This window comes from Periplaneta americana, chromosome 11 (assembly GCF_040183065.1).
Source record: "Periplaneta americana isolate PAMFEO1 chromosome 11, P.americana_PAMFEO1_priV1, whole genome shotgun sequence".
NCBI lineage: Eukaryota > Metazoa > Arthropoda > Insecta > Blattodea > Blattidae > Periplaneta > Periplaneta americana.
The window spans coordinates 135,117,278-135,130,667 of record NC_091127.1 but is presented as its reverse complement, the minus strand read 5'-3'; the positions used below and the strand labels follow the sequence as shown (position 1 = coordinate 135,130,667).

Genomic DNA, 13,390 nt, shown 5'->3' with positions numbered 1-13,390 from the left:
TTAGATCACTTAACCCGTGTATTGTATAATACTCCAATAGGTGTACAGTTCAGTAAAAAATTGTGGGCAGAAACAATTCGTATAACTAAGTCAATGCCTGGAATAGGGACTGTCTGAAACTGCCAATCAGATTTGATCACTGTACCCGTGTATTGTATTGTACTCCAATAGATGGACAGTTTAGTAAAAAATTGTGGGCAGAACCAATTCATATAAGTCAATGGCAGGAATAAGAAGTGTGTGAAACTGCCAATCAAATTTGATCACTGCCCGCACCTGGAGCGAACTACGGTCGAGATGGATTAGATACCTTCAAACAATATAGGCTTTGGTTTAGGACGGGGGTCGACTGTATAGCCACAAGGAACATTTTGCAATACTTTGCAAAATGCCTGTTACTATATATGTGTGTGTGTGTGTGTGTGTGTCAAATAGTGTTGTTGCTGTTATTCTGTTGTTATTATTCTTCAGATTTTTTTACCGGTAGTGTAGTTCCTAATACAGAGTATCTTTACAAATCATCTTTTTCTCCACGAAGGAAATATATTTTCTATATTCCTAAAGTATATATTTAACGGGAGTATTATATTTGTCATGATTTCTAAGCGCAGTGTTGCTGCTGGAATACAGATACTTTCATTTCATTATTTGTAAGCAATTGTATGCATTTTTGTAAAATAAATAAAACTGAATGGATACCAAATTAAGTTCCCATAGAATCCCAAGAAAACCATGTTTCCGTATGTTGAATTAGTTTGTACGCAATATGTATTTTGCATATAAATCCGTGCTCTAATCATAACACAAGATTAACTATTTTTGGTTGTTTGTTATTACCAAATTTTTCGCATTGCACCGTATTTCAGATATGAGACTGATTTGCGCTTGATCCGCGAATTTTTCTGACAGACAGGAAATAGTTTGGTGACGGTTTGATATGCTGCAAGAACACCTGACTAACTAACAAGTAATCAGAGTTTTAAATTTTCATTTTCATTTGTAAAATCAACGATTGCATTTGCGGCAACTTTTCAGATGACATAAAAAAATAATTATGTGGTACAACACACTGTGGCACATTGCACCGGCGCGCATAGATCTGAGGCTGGGGCGCTTGCCTGCCGATCCGGAGTTGCAGTCGGGCGTGGGTTCGATTCTCGATTGGCCTGATTACACGGTTTGGTTTTTTCCGATATTTCCCTAACCGTAAGGCGAATGTCAGGTAATCTATAGCGAATTCTCGGTCTCATCTCGCCAAATACCATCTCGCTACCACCAATTCCATCGACTCTAAATAACAGAGCAGTCGTTAAATAACCAACTAAAAAAACTACGATAGAATAAAACTGAGAAAAATTGTATAGCACGAGAAAAACAGAATAGAATGGAAATAAGTACCGGCATAATAAAACAGAAGATATGAAAATAGAATGGAAAAGAATAGAAGAGATGGAATAAATGTAATATAAGAAATAAGGTACGAAAGAATGAATCTGAGTGTTATGATTCGATCAAATTAGAGTGTAATACAATAGAACGTTCATTTGACTGGAATAATCTGGAAGATGACGTCATGTTGCGTCGTCGTGTGAACGCTGCACACGGACCGACTGTAGAGCTGGTCGTGTGAAGTGGAGGGTATTAAAACAGCAGGCGCGGGACTTGGGCGAACATCGAGCAGCGAGCGAGGAACGTTGACGGAACGAGAAACTACACACTAACATCAATCAAGATGCCAGATCCATGCTGTGGAAGCGGCCAGGGTGAGTATTATTTAACGAATATTGTCTGACATTGAGGGCAACAAGCTCTGCAGTTTACAAAATTGATATTTTAATGCGAAGTTGTGACAAACAAGAAATGTATAGCATGACGAGAAATTCATTGGCGAACTTCTGCCTATTACGGCCCCAGCCTCAGAGGGGGCCCTCTTAAGGGATAGTAATAATAATAATAATAATAATAATAATAATAATAATAATAATAATAATAGCGGTATTTTTGGGCTGCTTGTCTGTCTTCTAAAGTCAAAAACTAGGCTAAGTTAAATAAATAATAATTAAAAGTATAGTTTGTTTTTATGCTAAATTATCAAAAAGGGGGCCCTGGGTCTTATGTCCGGGTCTGTTGAGAATTCTAGGACACTATTTAACGACCCTGTATCAGCTGCGCCTGTAATAGGGATATGCTGAACTAGCACCAACGGATAGCACACGTGTACTTTGAGGGATGCGCTTTGCGTGTGCATTTGTTTTCCCGTATATAAACATTGAGGATTTACGTAGTGTATTAGTACATTAAATACTCTTAAAAACAAATCAAAATGCCAAATTTTTGTTGTATTCCTATTTGTGAAAACCAGGGAAAGCCTTTTGTCTTCATTCAGATCCCGAAATATTGTGAATACATGCTTTAAACCTTAAAAAAAATTAACTAATTAAATTGCGCCTGGAAAGTGCTAGCTATTAAACAAAAAAAAACTACTTCAAGTAAGGAACTGCTAGCTACAGTTTAATTCTGGAAGAGAGAAAAGAAAAATTAATACAATCATGTGCAACCTCGACAGCAAGCCATGTTAGCTTAGATTATATTCAATACTTCTAGGAGTCTCCGAAGTTTAAGCCAGCAAATTTATGCCTTCAGTAAACTCTTGATTAACTGAAATGTTTATTATCCAGGACGATCCATAGTGAAATCCATTTCGTGAATAATTTTTTTAATGTACTATTATTTATTTATTTATTTATTATTTTATTTAAATTTAAATATACAGAATAAAGAATATAATTACAAAACAAACAAGAGAAATAGAAATAAAATAATACAAGCAATATAAAAAGAAGATACAGTAGTATTAACAAAATTTGAGACCGAATGAGCAGCGCTCGTGCTCGGTCGCAGTTCAGATATAATATTAAAATAAAAAATAATAATAATAAAAATAAATAAGTAAAACAAAATAGGAACTAAAATATAATTACAGCGGCAATGGAATTATATAATATAATATTAACACTAGAGAAGAATAATATCGCACGTGAAAAGTAGGACTAATATATATTTCAAAATTATAGAATACAAATATAATATAGGTTGATTAATTCATACACATAGGCTATAAATTTATTTAATCAAATTGAAGATATTAACACGTTTCTAATTTTCTTGTTATATGTTAGTGGGTTACATGTTAGAAGTTCTGGGTGTAATTTAGTTAAAGCATTGTACAACCGAGGGCCAAAATTTATGCTATGCTTTAGACCAGCAGATGTGAGACATTTAGGTTCTACTAATGTTGAATTAATATTTCGTCTCGTGTCATAATTGTGTCTCTGTAATACAAACTTATTACGATTTTTATGATAAAATTTTAACAGCGTATACTTATAAATTTGTTCCATATTAAATATATTAAATTCAGAATAAATTAATTTAGTTGGATAATCGAAACGTTTCTTCAAACAAATTTTAATGATTCGTTTTTGTAGTAAATTTAACGGACTAAGATTAATTTTTGTACTTCCACCCCAAACAATTATACCATATTGAATGATAGACTGAATAATGGCCAAATAAACATTTCGTAGAACTCTAATAGGTAAGTAGCATCGAAGATTAACGAATTTATAAATTGTTTTACGAAGCCTCTTACAAAGATAAGTAATGTGATGAGGCCATTTTAAATTCTGATCAATAATGATACCCAGATATTTGACATACGTGGCTTCTTTCAAAGGTGGACATTTACAACTTTTGGGATCTAAACAATTTTCACTGTGTATTATTAGTCTATATTCGTCGCTAAATTTTAAATTTTGAACACTGTCAGCTGTTAACGAAAAAGGAACTAAAGTTGATTTAGATATATTTAAAGAAAGGAAGTTGGAATTAAGCCATTTTTAACAATGTTAGCACCTATATTAGCATTTCTATATGCTTCCTGCTAAGAAAAACCACTGAAAATAACTACTGTATCATCCGCATATGAATATATAGATCCATTAAATTTTTCTAAATTTATATTTAGCAGATCATTAACATATATTGGAAATAAAATAGGTCCCAAAATTGTTCCTTGCGGTACACCTATATCAATATATTTGTATTCACTAAATTGATCTTCAATTTTGGTCATTTGCCTTCTGTTACTAAAATATGATTGGAATAATTTTAAAACTATACCTCTAACTCCAATAGTATGTAGTTTGTCCAAAAGTAAATTATGATTGATAGTATCAAAAGCTTTCCGTAGATCCAAGAAAATACCCAAACATTTGTTTCCGATATCTAGTTCATCGATAATTTTTCCAGTAACATTAATAAGAGCATCATCAGTAGAAATATTATTGCGGAAACCAAACTGATTTTTAGAGAGGATTTTATGTTTTTCTAAATAATTTATTAATCTATTCTTTAAACATTTTTCAAGCAATTTGGAAAATGTTGGAAGTAAAGCTATAGGTCTATAGTTATTTAAATTATTTTTATCACCAGATTTGTATATTGGAATTACTATGGCACATTTCAAAACATCTGGGAATATACCTTGCACAAAACATAAGTTAAAAATATGAACCATGGGTTTTAATATATATTTGATAATAATTTTGAAAGTATTGTTCTTAATTCCATCTATACCAGGAGCAACATTATTTTTTAATTTCTTAACCAAAATAATAATTTCATCTTCAGTTACAGGGAAAAGAAACATGGAGGAAGCTAAATGTTCATCTTGTGTCTCATTTTGTAGAGAAGAGTTAAAATTTGACTTATTAATGTTAGAAGTAACTTTGTGTCCTATCTCTGAAAAATAATTATTAAATTCGTTTGCAATCTCTTTTCTGCAATTTAATATTTCACCCTTATCGTTTCTTAACTCCTTGATTGGCTGTTTATTTTGTACATTTACATCTGTAGCTTCATTTATAACTTGCCAGAATTTTTTAGGTTCATTTTTGTATCTATCAAATTTGGATTCATAATATTTAATTTTCGTTTTTCGAATGATAAGAGTTAACATATTTCTATATGCTCTGTAGTAATTTTTTAGTTGTACGTTATTTGGATTCTTTTTAACTTTTAAAGCAAGTTTGTCTCTTGTACGAATAGAATTAATAATGCCGGCTGTGATCTAGGGTTTTATTAAAACCGTGTTTTTGCTTCCAATTTTCAAAACCATCCTACATAATATTCAAAACTGCATGTTCTTAACCTACAAAACGCACGAATAATTGTGATACTACTGCAATCATATTATATCATCTTAGCAAACATTGCATTTGATCTTTCTGCAACTAGAGAAAAAATACGAGGAATTCAATCTCAGCAGTCCCTTCCCCATAAAAAAAAAAACACATTGGTGGCTGCATATCCTGTTTTTAGCGTACGGTACTTACAATACTAATGATTGAAGAGGTAATATTCACCTTCGACAAAGTTCCTATTTTTATTTATTTTATTCGTACACCTCGTTCTCAAAATCCTCGTTTAGGTTCATTAACATTCAATTTACTCGTATCTATATTCTGCATACTGCAGATTTCCTCATCCATCTCTTAAGGGGAATCGCTCAGTATTATAAAAGTTTACGTTATTATTTACGGTAAATTAAATTAAATTAAATTAAATTAAATTAAATTATGAAGTAAGACAATACTGAATTATATTAAATTATACTAGGTTATACAAAATAATCATAAATATAATTTTGACACTCACAGAAAACCAACAAGCGGGAGAACGTAATCAACTGTAGAATATGACATAATATAGCCCTACAACATGTTGTGCCGCATGGAACACCCCTGCCATCTAACGGTAAAACTTCGCATAAGATATCCCTATTCTAAATCAGCCACAAGTTAAAAGTATATTTACAATACAGTAGGCCTATAATATTATGGCAGAATATAATACGTGTAACTGTAGTCTAACCTTACGAGTTCAGTGACGGATTTAGGATAACATAAATTTCATGCTTGCCATTAGACTCTAAGTAAGCGAGTTTGAACTTGGTTGAGGGCATTGAACGTTTCAAGGGTAATAAAAATCCTTTGCATGATTTCCTTCGGAAATAAAGTTATTATGGAATAGTACATTTACTGCGTGTAAAAGAGAACGGAATCCAAGATTAAGAGATCTACAAGCAAAATTTATCGGACCTTTTTCTGTCACAGCACATTAAACTTTGCTAGTCTGCATTTTTCCCTGTCAGGGATAATAAAATAACGCCCAACATAGTACATACATATGTCTCCATCTGCGAAATGAATTACCCTTTTCGAGGTCGCGAAATATTGTGAGTGGAACGAATTTTCCAATAATCTTCGACTTTTTAGTAAATGATTATGAATTACTTAATAAAATTACAATTCGGCGTTAATCTGAGTCAATTTTATGTGATTGTTAATATTGTAGGGTAACGGCTAGCGCTTCTGGTCGCGAAACCATGTGGCCCGGGTTCCATTCCCGGTCGGGGCAAGTTACCTGGTTGAGGCTTTGGTCAAGTTTCGGTCCCCTACGGCCACTTCCAACGGACTCCTAACGAATATTCACACGTTTATCACTGGGATTGTGACGCTGGAAATCAATGTAGAACACATTTCAATGTTTATTGTACAATATAAATGCAAGTATCACTACAATGACAAAATAATCTTTGCAGATAACGCAGAAACAACTTCGGAAACATAATTAACAGAGTCGTAGTTTCACTCCACTTCCACTAGATGACTCTTGAGTTCCAGCAGACGCGTAGCAGGGATGTCAATATCGGTAAACGAAATGAAACTGTGAGGAATGTTACAAGTGTGCTAAACGTTAGGAATGCTACAATAGGTGTGTAGCACGTTAGGTTAGGTTAGGTTAGGTTAGGTTAAGTTAGGTTAGGTTAGGTTAGGTTTTGTTAGGTGTGTAAGATAATGTGAATGGTTACCACAGTTGGCGACACTGCAATCATTCTCCCACTCCACCTCAAATAACGTCACAACGATGGAATATGGCCGCCTTCTTCCTTCAAGTACGACGATTTTCCTATATAAGTAAGGAACCTATTTTTGGCGGGTTGGGTGGGACACAACTCTCCCAGTGATCACATCAAGTTTCTACTACTCCACGCCACAAAACTAAGGTATTTTCAGTGTTTGTTTTTAATTCCCAATACTGGCAATACATGACTGAAGCTTCACCGAGGTTTATTCCGGGGTTTTCCCTCAACCCAATATGAGCAAATGCTGAGAAACTTTCGGTGCTGGACCCCGGACTCATTTCACCAGCATTATCACCATCTCACTCAGACGCTGAATAACCTAAGATGTTGACAAAGCGTCGTAAAAAACCTACTAAAAATGAACCTTGCTGTGATTGTTTCAGGATGCCAGAGCGGGTGCAAGTGCGGCAGCAACTGCCAGTGCACCAACTGCAATTGCGGTTCTAAGGGCACCGGTTGCTGCGGCTCCGGAAAGGACAAGGACAAGAAGTAATACGCATTGAGGTGAGAAACTCAACACCAATCAGTACTGTAAATAAGGCAGATGTGTTTGTGAGCCGTAACAAGAGTAGCATAGACACTACGCAGTATATACCTACGTATTTGATTGTGCCATCACGACACATTGTTTTGATTGCTGGCGTCATGCCACAATACACTGTCACTGTTGTTGAGTATGGCATGTCAAAACACCTGGCATGTCAGGCGCTTATGGTACGTGACAGACTGCCATTAGCAGTAGCTATATAAACACTGTCTGTTATATTTTGTACTTATTTATTAGGCGTGTACGATGATGTACTTGACCCAAATTCTATATTTGGTGAAATTTCGATATCTCCCCACAGTACACACGGGAGAGATATCGTACTTAAATCATTGAAACCTTTTACATTCCTCGGCCTAACGTCACTTAGCTAACCCCTCAACTAACCCACTACCCTTGTCACATACCATTGCTTCATGCCACTTAGCTATCCTCTCATGTAACCCATCTAAACCGTAACGAAACCCAAATTTGACGTAAGTTTCGTGAGCGGTGTAGGGAAATATCAAAGATTGGCGCTAATTATTTGTGCAGTCACATCATGATTATCATCATCATTATGAATAATAATGATAACCATCAGAGAGCCAGTTTCTATCTAGGAATGATTTTATTACTATCAACCGGTCTGGATCAAGGTATTTCAACTATCTTTCCGATAAGGATGTACATCTTGTCTCTGAACCTATAGCAGGTCTAGTATTAGCAGCATTAGTAGACTATTAGATAATAATACTTACTCACTGGCTTTTAAGGAACCCGGAGGTTCATTGCCGCCCTCACATAAGCTCGCCATTGGTCCCTATCCTGAGCAAGATTAATCCAGTCTCTACCATCCTATCCCACCTCCCTCAAATCCATTTTAATATTATCTTCCCATCTACGTCTCGGCCTCCCCAAAGATCTTTTTCCCTCCGGCCTCCCAACTAACACTCTATATGCATTTCTGGATTCGCCCATACGTGCTACATGTCTTGCCCACCTCAAACGTCTGGATTTAATGTTCCTAATTATGTCAGGTGAACAATACAATGCGTGCAGTTCTGTGTTATGTAACTTCATTCATTCTCCTCTAACTTCATCCCTCTTAGCCCCAAATATTTTCCTAAGAACCTTACCCTCAAACACCCTAATCTCTGTTCCTCTCTCAAAGTGAGAGTCCAACTTTCATAGCCATACAGAACAACCGGTAATATAACTGTTTTATAAATTCTAACTTTCATATATTTTGACAGCAGACTAGATGACAAAAGCTTCTCAACCGAATAATAACAGGCATTTCCCATATTTATTCTGTGTTTAATTTCCTGCTGAGTGTCATTTATATTGTTACTGTTGCTCCAAGATATTTCGAAGGATAAATCTCCTCTTCGAAGGATAAATCTCCTCTTCGAAGGATAAATCTCCAATTTTTATAGTTCAATAATAATAATAATAATAATAATAATAATAATAATAATAATAATAACAATAACAAGAAGAAGAAGCTGCAAACTTTGATTGTTCCGATTTCCTCGCAACTTAGCTGCTTTAGAATCTCATGCTACTTATCTGTGGTCTTTTTTTTACCCCAAAAATATTTGTTGTTAATAATTAGTTTATTTTATAGCTTAATGCATTTTTATATACAGCATAAGCAAATCGGAAGTTTTATTGCACCTAAAATTATTCACTATGACAGAATATTTACGTTGTCTGAGAACACATTCACTTTCCTTGAAATATAACACAAAAGGGATATTATTATTGCATCAAGTGTTATTTGTTATGTTTATACAATTAACTAATTAGTTTAGTCTCATCACCTGCTACAGTAGAAAGAACAAGAAGCTAATTTTACAAATCCAGTACAAATAATTATGTACTCTAGAACCTACAACATTTTACCCATAGCCAACATGGCAGTTTATGCCGTATTTCTTTCATTTGTTCACTTTTCAAAGTACATATTCACTTTGCTTACAACAAATCACTGCTGAATAATTCTAATTAGAAAATAAAGACGTGTTCTATAGCTGGGCCATTCACGAACCCAAGCAATGAACATGAAAATAATAATTATTATATAATTATGAAATAATTTTAATTGTAAAGGAAATCTAAATAACCAAGGATAGCATACGTTCGTTTCGTAGTAGATGGATGTACGTAGATATCAACAATAAAATATGATGTGAGGTCAGAAAAGGCCCCAGGTAAGTGTCGAGAGTTGCGCGAATAAATTGTTTGTCCCAACGCTTAATTGTTCTTGCTCAAGCTCACTCTTTTTACGGATCTTGTCATTTTTGCTTGAAATAATCCAGTCTGCGTAATAAGTCAAAATTCAGATCCGTAAGCTACTAGTGTTGTAGTCATTACCTTTCAGAATCTCAGCTATGGCCAGATATTACTTTTTCTTACAGTACCGGTATATTACTTTTATTGTTCTATATAGTCAAAAGTATGCGTTTGCGTATTAGGGATTAGATCATACATACCCAGATAGGTCGGCCTTAAGGTACGGTCACACGTCACTACTTTTGCAGCGATGCAGTACAAAAAACTGCGCAACTCTCGTACTGCGACGTGTGAACAACGGTGCAACCCGAAAAGTAGCGGCTGCCGAACCTGCTGCTCGCTACTTTTCCATGCTGCGCGCAGCTTAAAAGTAGCGACGTGTGAACAGGGTTCTCAGGGTTGCAGCCGCAGCATTTTTGATATCGGTTTTGTTGAAACTTTTGCTGCGGTTGCGACCAGTGTTGCCACCCAAATGTGCCAACGATACTTTTATTGTTTGGATGTATTTTAGTGTTATATGTGATGAAAATAAATTATTTGTAACATTTATTAAATGTATAACACAGTCTGAGCATATTTGCTGACGATATAATTCACTTTTTTAATTTTCTGTAGCGTAGTTTCAAACAGGAGGGTTGCCAACATTGATTACGTGAATATGCTGTTGGTTATCATTTAAGTATATAGACATTTTTAAAAGCTTTATAGTAAAAATAATGCCAATTTCTGAACACTAATTAGGACAGAAAAGCAAATAATAGATAAGTAAGCTTTCGCATGAGTTTATTAATAATGCGAACAGAACCACAAAATGTATATTGAGAAGTCAACACGGAGATGGAAACCTGCAGCATGACTGCGGCTGCAAAAGTAGCGCCTTGCGTGTGAACAGATTCGCAACCTCCAGTTGCAACTTCTGCTGCACTCGGGTTGCGCAGCACGAAAAGTAGCGTGCAGCGCGCTACTTTTGGCTTACGTGTGAACACGACACGCAACTTTTGCAGCTGCAGTACAAAAGTTGCGCAGCAAAAGTAGCGACGTGTGACCGTAACTTTATAGGCTTAGACGTTAACAACTTTTGTCAGGTTTACTACGCTGCCATCTAGTTGTTACATAAGGAGTCACGTCATAATTCTCATTTGAATTGCATTAGCGACTGTACTGCCATCTCGTGTTCGTTACATATATGATCTAGGAGTAGTGCCTACTTGTAATCAAAAACTACTGAAGTATGACTGAGGCCGCTCGTGATGTAGACATCGCTTACGAGACATTTTATTTCTAAAAAACAATGATCCTGAGTTCGAGTTATAGTTAGGGTATGGATGTTCGTCTGTTGTTAATTTGATGTCATTTATGATAGACTGAGGCCGGTAAGCGATGGTCCTGAGTTCCAATTATAGCTACTGCATGTATTTAGTCTTTTTTTTAACTAACGGCTGGTACATGACTGTTAGTTGTTAACCCATATGAAGCCAATGGTGTAGACCAATTTACCGACAGAGTTGTTGCCCAGGGTGCGCCATAGGAGGCTGGTCTACGCTACACCCGCGATGAGACGATGAAGATTCGTTGGAATGCCACAGGGGAAACGAGAGCTCTAGAAGAAAACTTCAATGTTTGTTACCTTTCCAACACAAGTTACAAATCGGGGATACCGTGGCGGCTCCAGTTGTTAATGTTATGTCAAGTATTTCTGTCACCTGCTGTGATAATGAGATATGTGAAAAATTGTAGAGTTTACAGGGTGATTCGTTTCTTGTCTGATGCGTCTTATTCAACTTTCGATATCGTAGTCGTTCGTCATAGTCGTTGTTCACTCAGTTTAGACATGTAGCTACAGCGCGTGCATTTTGCCAAGACACCCCCCGACTCTTCCTACAGAACTGCGCACGAGATATGATGAGTCTACTTACGAATTATAAGCCTTTGCCTTGATCTCGGTAGACACACGCCCGACCTTCCCTTCTATTCTTACCCCCTCAACGGAAACGTTGTTCCCGTACTGCACATCGCTAGTGTCTTGACAAAATGCATGAGCTGTACAACGAAATCTTCGAGAAAGCTCTAACTTTCAAACATCCTGTTTTTCAGACATACAGAATATGATACTAGTCCTTGAACAAAAATTACGAAATCATCGTGAAAATAGCTCAGCCCTTTACAAACATCCTATTTTTAGACATAACTCTATTTAAAGAAAATCATACTAGATCTCGGACAACAATTTTTTATACCTGTTTTTAATATTTTCAGGAAGTGATGTCAGTTCTCAATTCGTCGCAGAAAATCTTCTGAATCATCTTTTCGTCACATCACCAATCAGTATGCAGCTTTTGAAATGAAAAACATACCAAAAATATTTTTGTGACATTTTGCATTTTATGTTAATTGTATTAAAAGTATTTAATAAATGACATATTTTTAAGTTACATTGATTATAAGTAATGGTCGGGGTATACAAATATTCAGTGCAACTACGACAGACTTTTATAGTGAGTCATAAATTATCACCTGCAACTTTCCTAAGAAGTATTCTGCTCTCTAAACCAACGCAAAAATAGAAAACTTTTCATATCTGTAACGAAGTTAATCCGAAATCGTTGTTTTGGCATTTTTCGAGTTACACTACACATAGCTTTATATGTATGATGGACTTAATTACTTGATTCAACACATTAGGACAGCACACTGACAACGGACGAACATTTCATGTCCTAAGCGAAATTTGTAACCAGTCAACATCCATGGAACGCTGAAACTGCACAACTTAGCCTTGCATATACTGCAAGCTGGCGAATTACACACCCCTGCACTGAAATCTGTAAACCCTTACAAGTATTCACATCCTTGCCTCACTTCCTTTCACTGTCTGTGTTAGTATAAGTCTAATAAAATTAATGGTATCAACTTCCAATGATAAGATGTGGAATTGATAAAAGAATAAATCTGCGTTAAAATAACCACTGAGTAAGACTTCAGAAACGAAGTTTGAGGTACGCATACATCTGGATATTTTTTGTGCTTCGGAGAGACCGTAAGAGAATGATGAAAAGATCTCTGAGACCATTACTATTCAAAGGCCTGTAGATCACTCCCGGCGGCCTCCCGAAGCTGCTGACTCTCTCTACCGGCCTCCGTGGAATGTAGTTCAGTGGTGTTGGATGGCTTCTGCAATGGCACCCGAGGCGGACCTACTCGGGGGAGGAGTTTCGCCTGGGACCGACAGGGGGGCATTGGGGGAATTTGCCGAAGCAGAGATGGTAACTTATATGGATTCTGTCGGCTGTAGGGACCGGTCGTTAAGGGAGTCATGTGGTTAGGACGGTGCTCGTAGGGAATCTGTGGCATGCAACTCATTCCATATTGACGGTTAGCGCAACAAATCTCAATAGGTCGCAGTACTGGGCCATCCGTACTCCTCTCAGTTAAATTCCATTCCATTCAATTATATTTCGCACAATAAAAACGTACCTCTTCTTACTTTGTAAAAGTCTAATGAAATGCAACAATATAACAAAAGTAAAATAGAGGCGAATATAATAAACGGGATATAACAGTACAGAATTAAATGGAAC

General features: G+C 36.0%; 1 long non-coding RNA gene across 1 annotated transcript; it reads left to right on the top strand.

The window, feature by feature from the left end:
• The first annotated feature begins 1,564 nt into the window (after positions 1 to 1,564).
• On the top strand, positions 1,565 to 12,244 carry LOC138709369 (uncharacterized). Its single transcript, XR_011334921.1, has 3 exons — positions 1,565 to 1,763; positions 7,372 to 7,492; positions 12,069 to 12,244. It is a non-coding gene; the product is annotated as an uncharacterized lncRNA (long non-coding RNA).
• Positions 12,245 to 13,390: the final 1,146 nt, after the last annotated feature.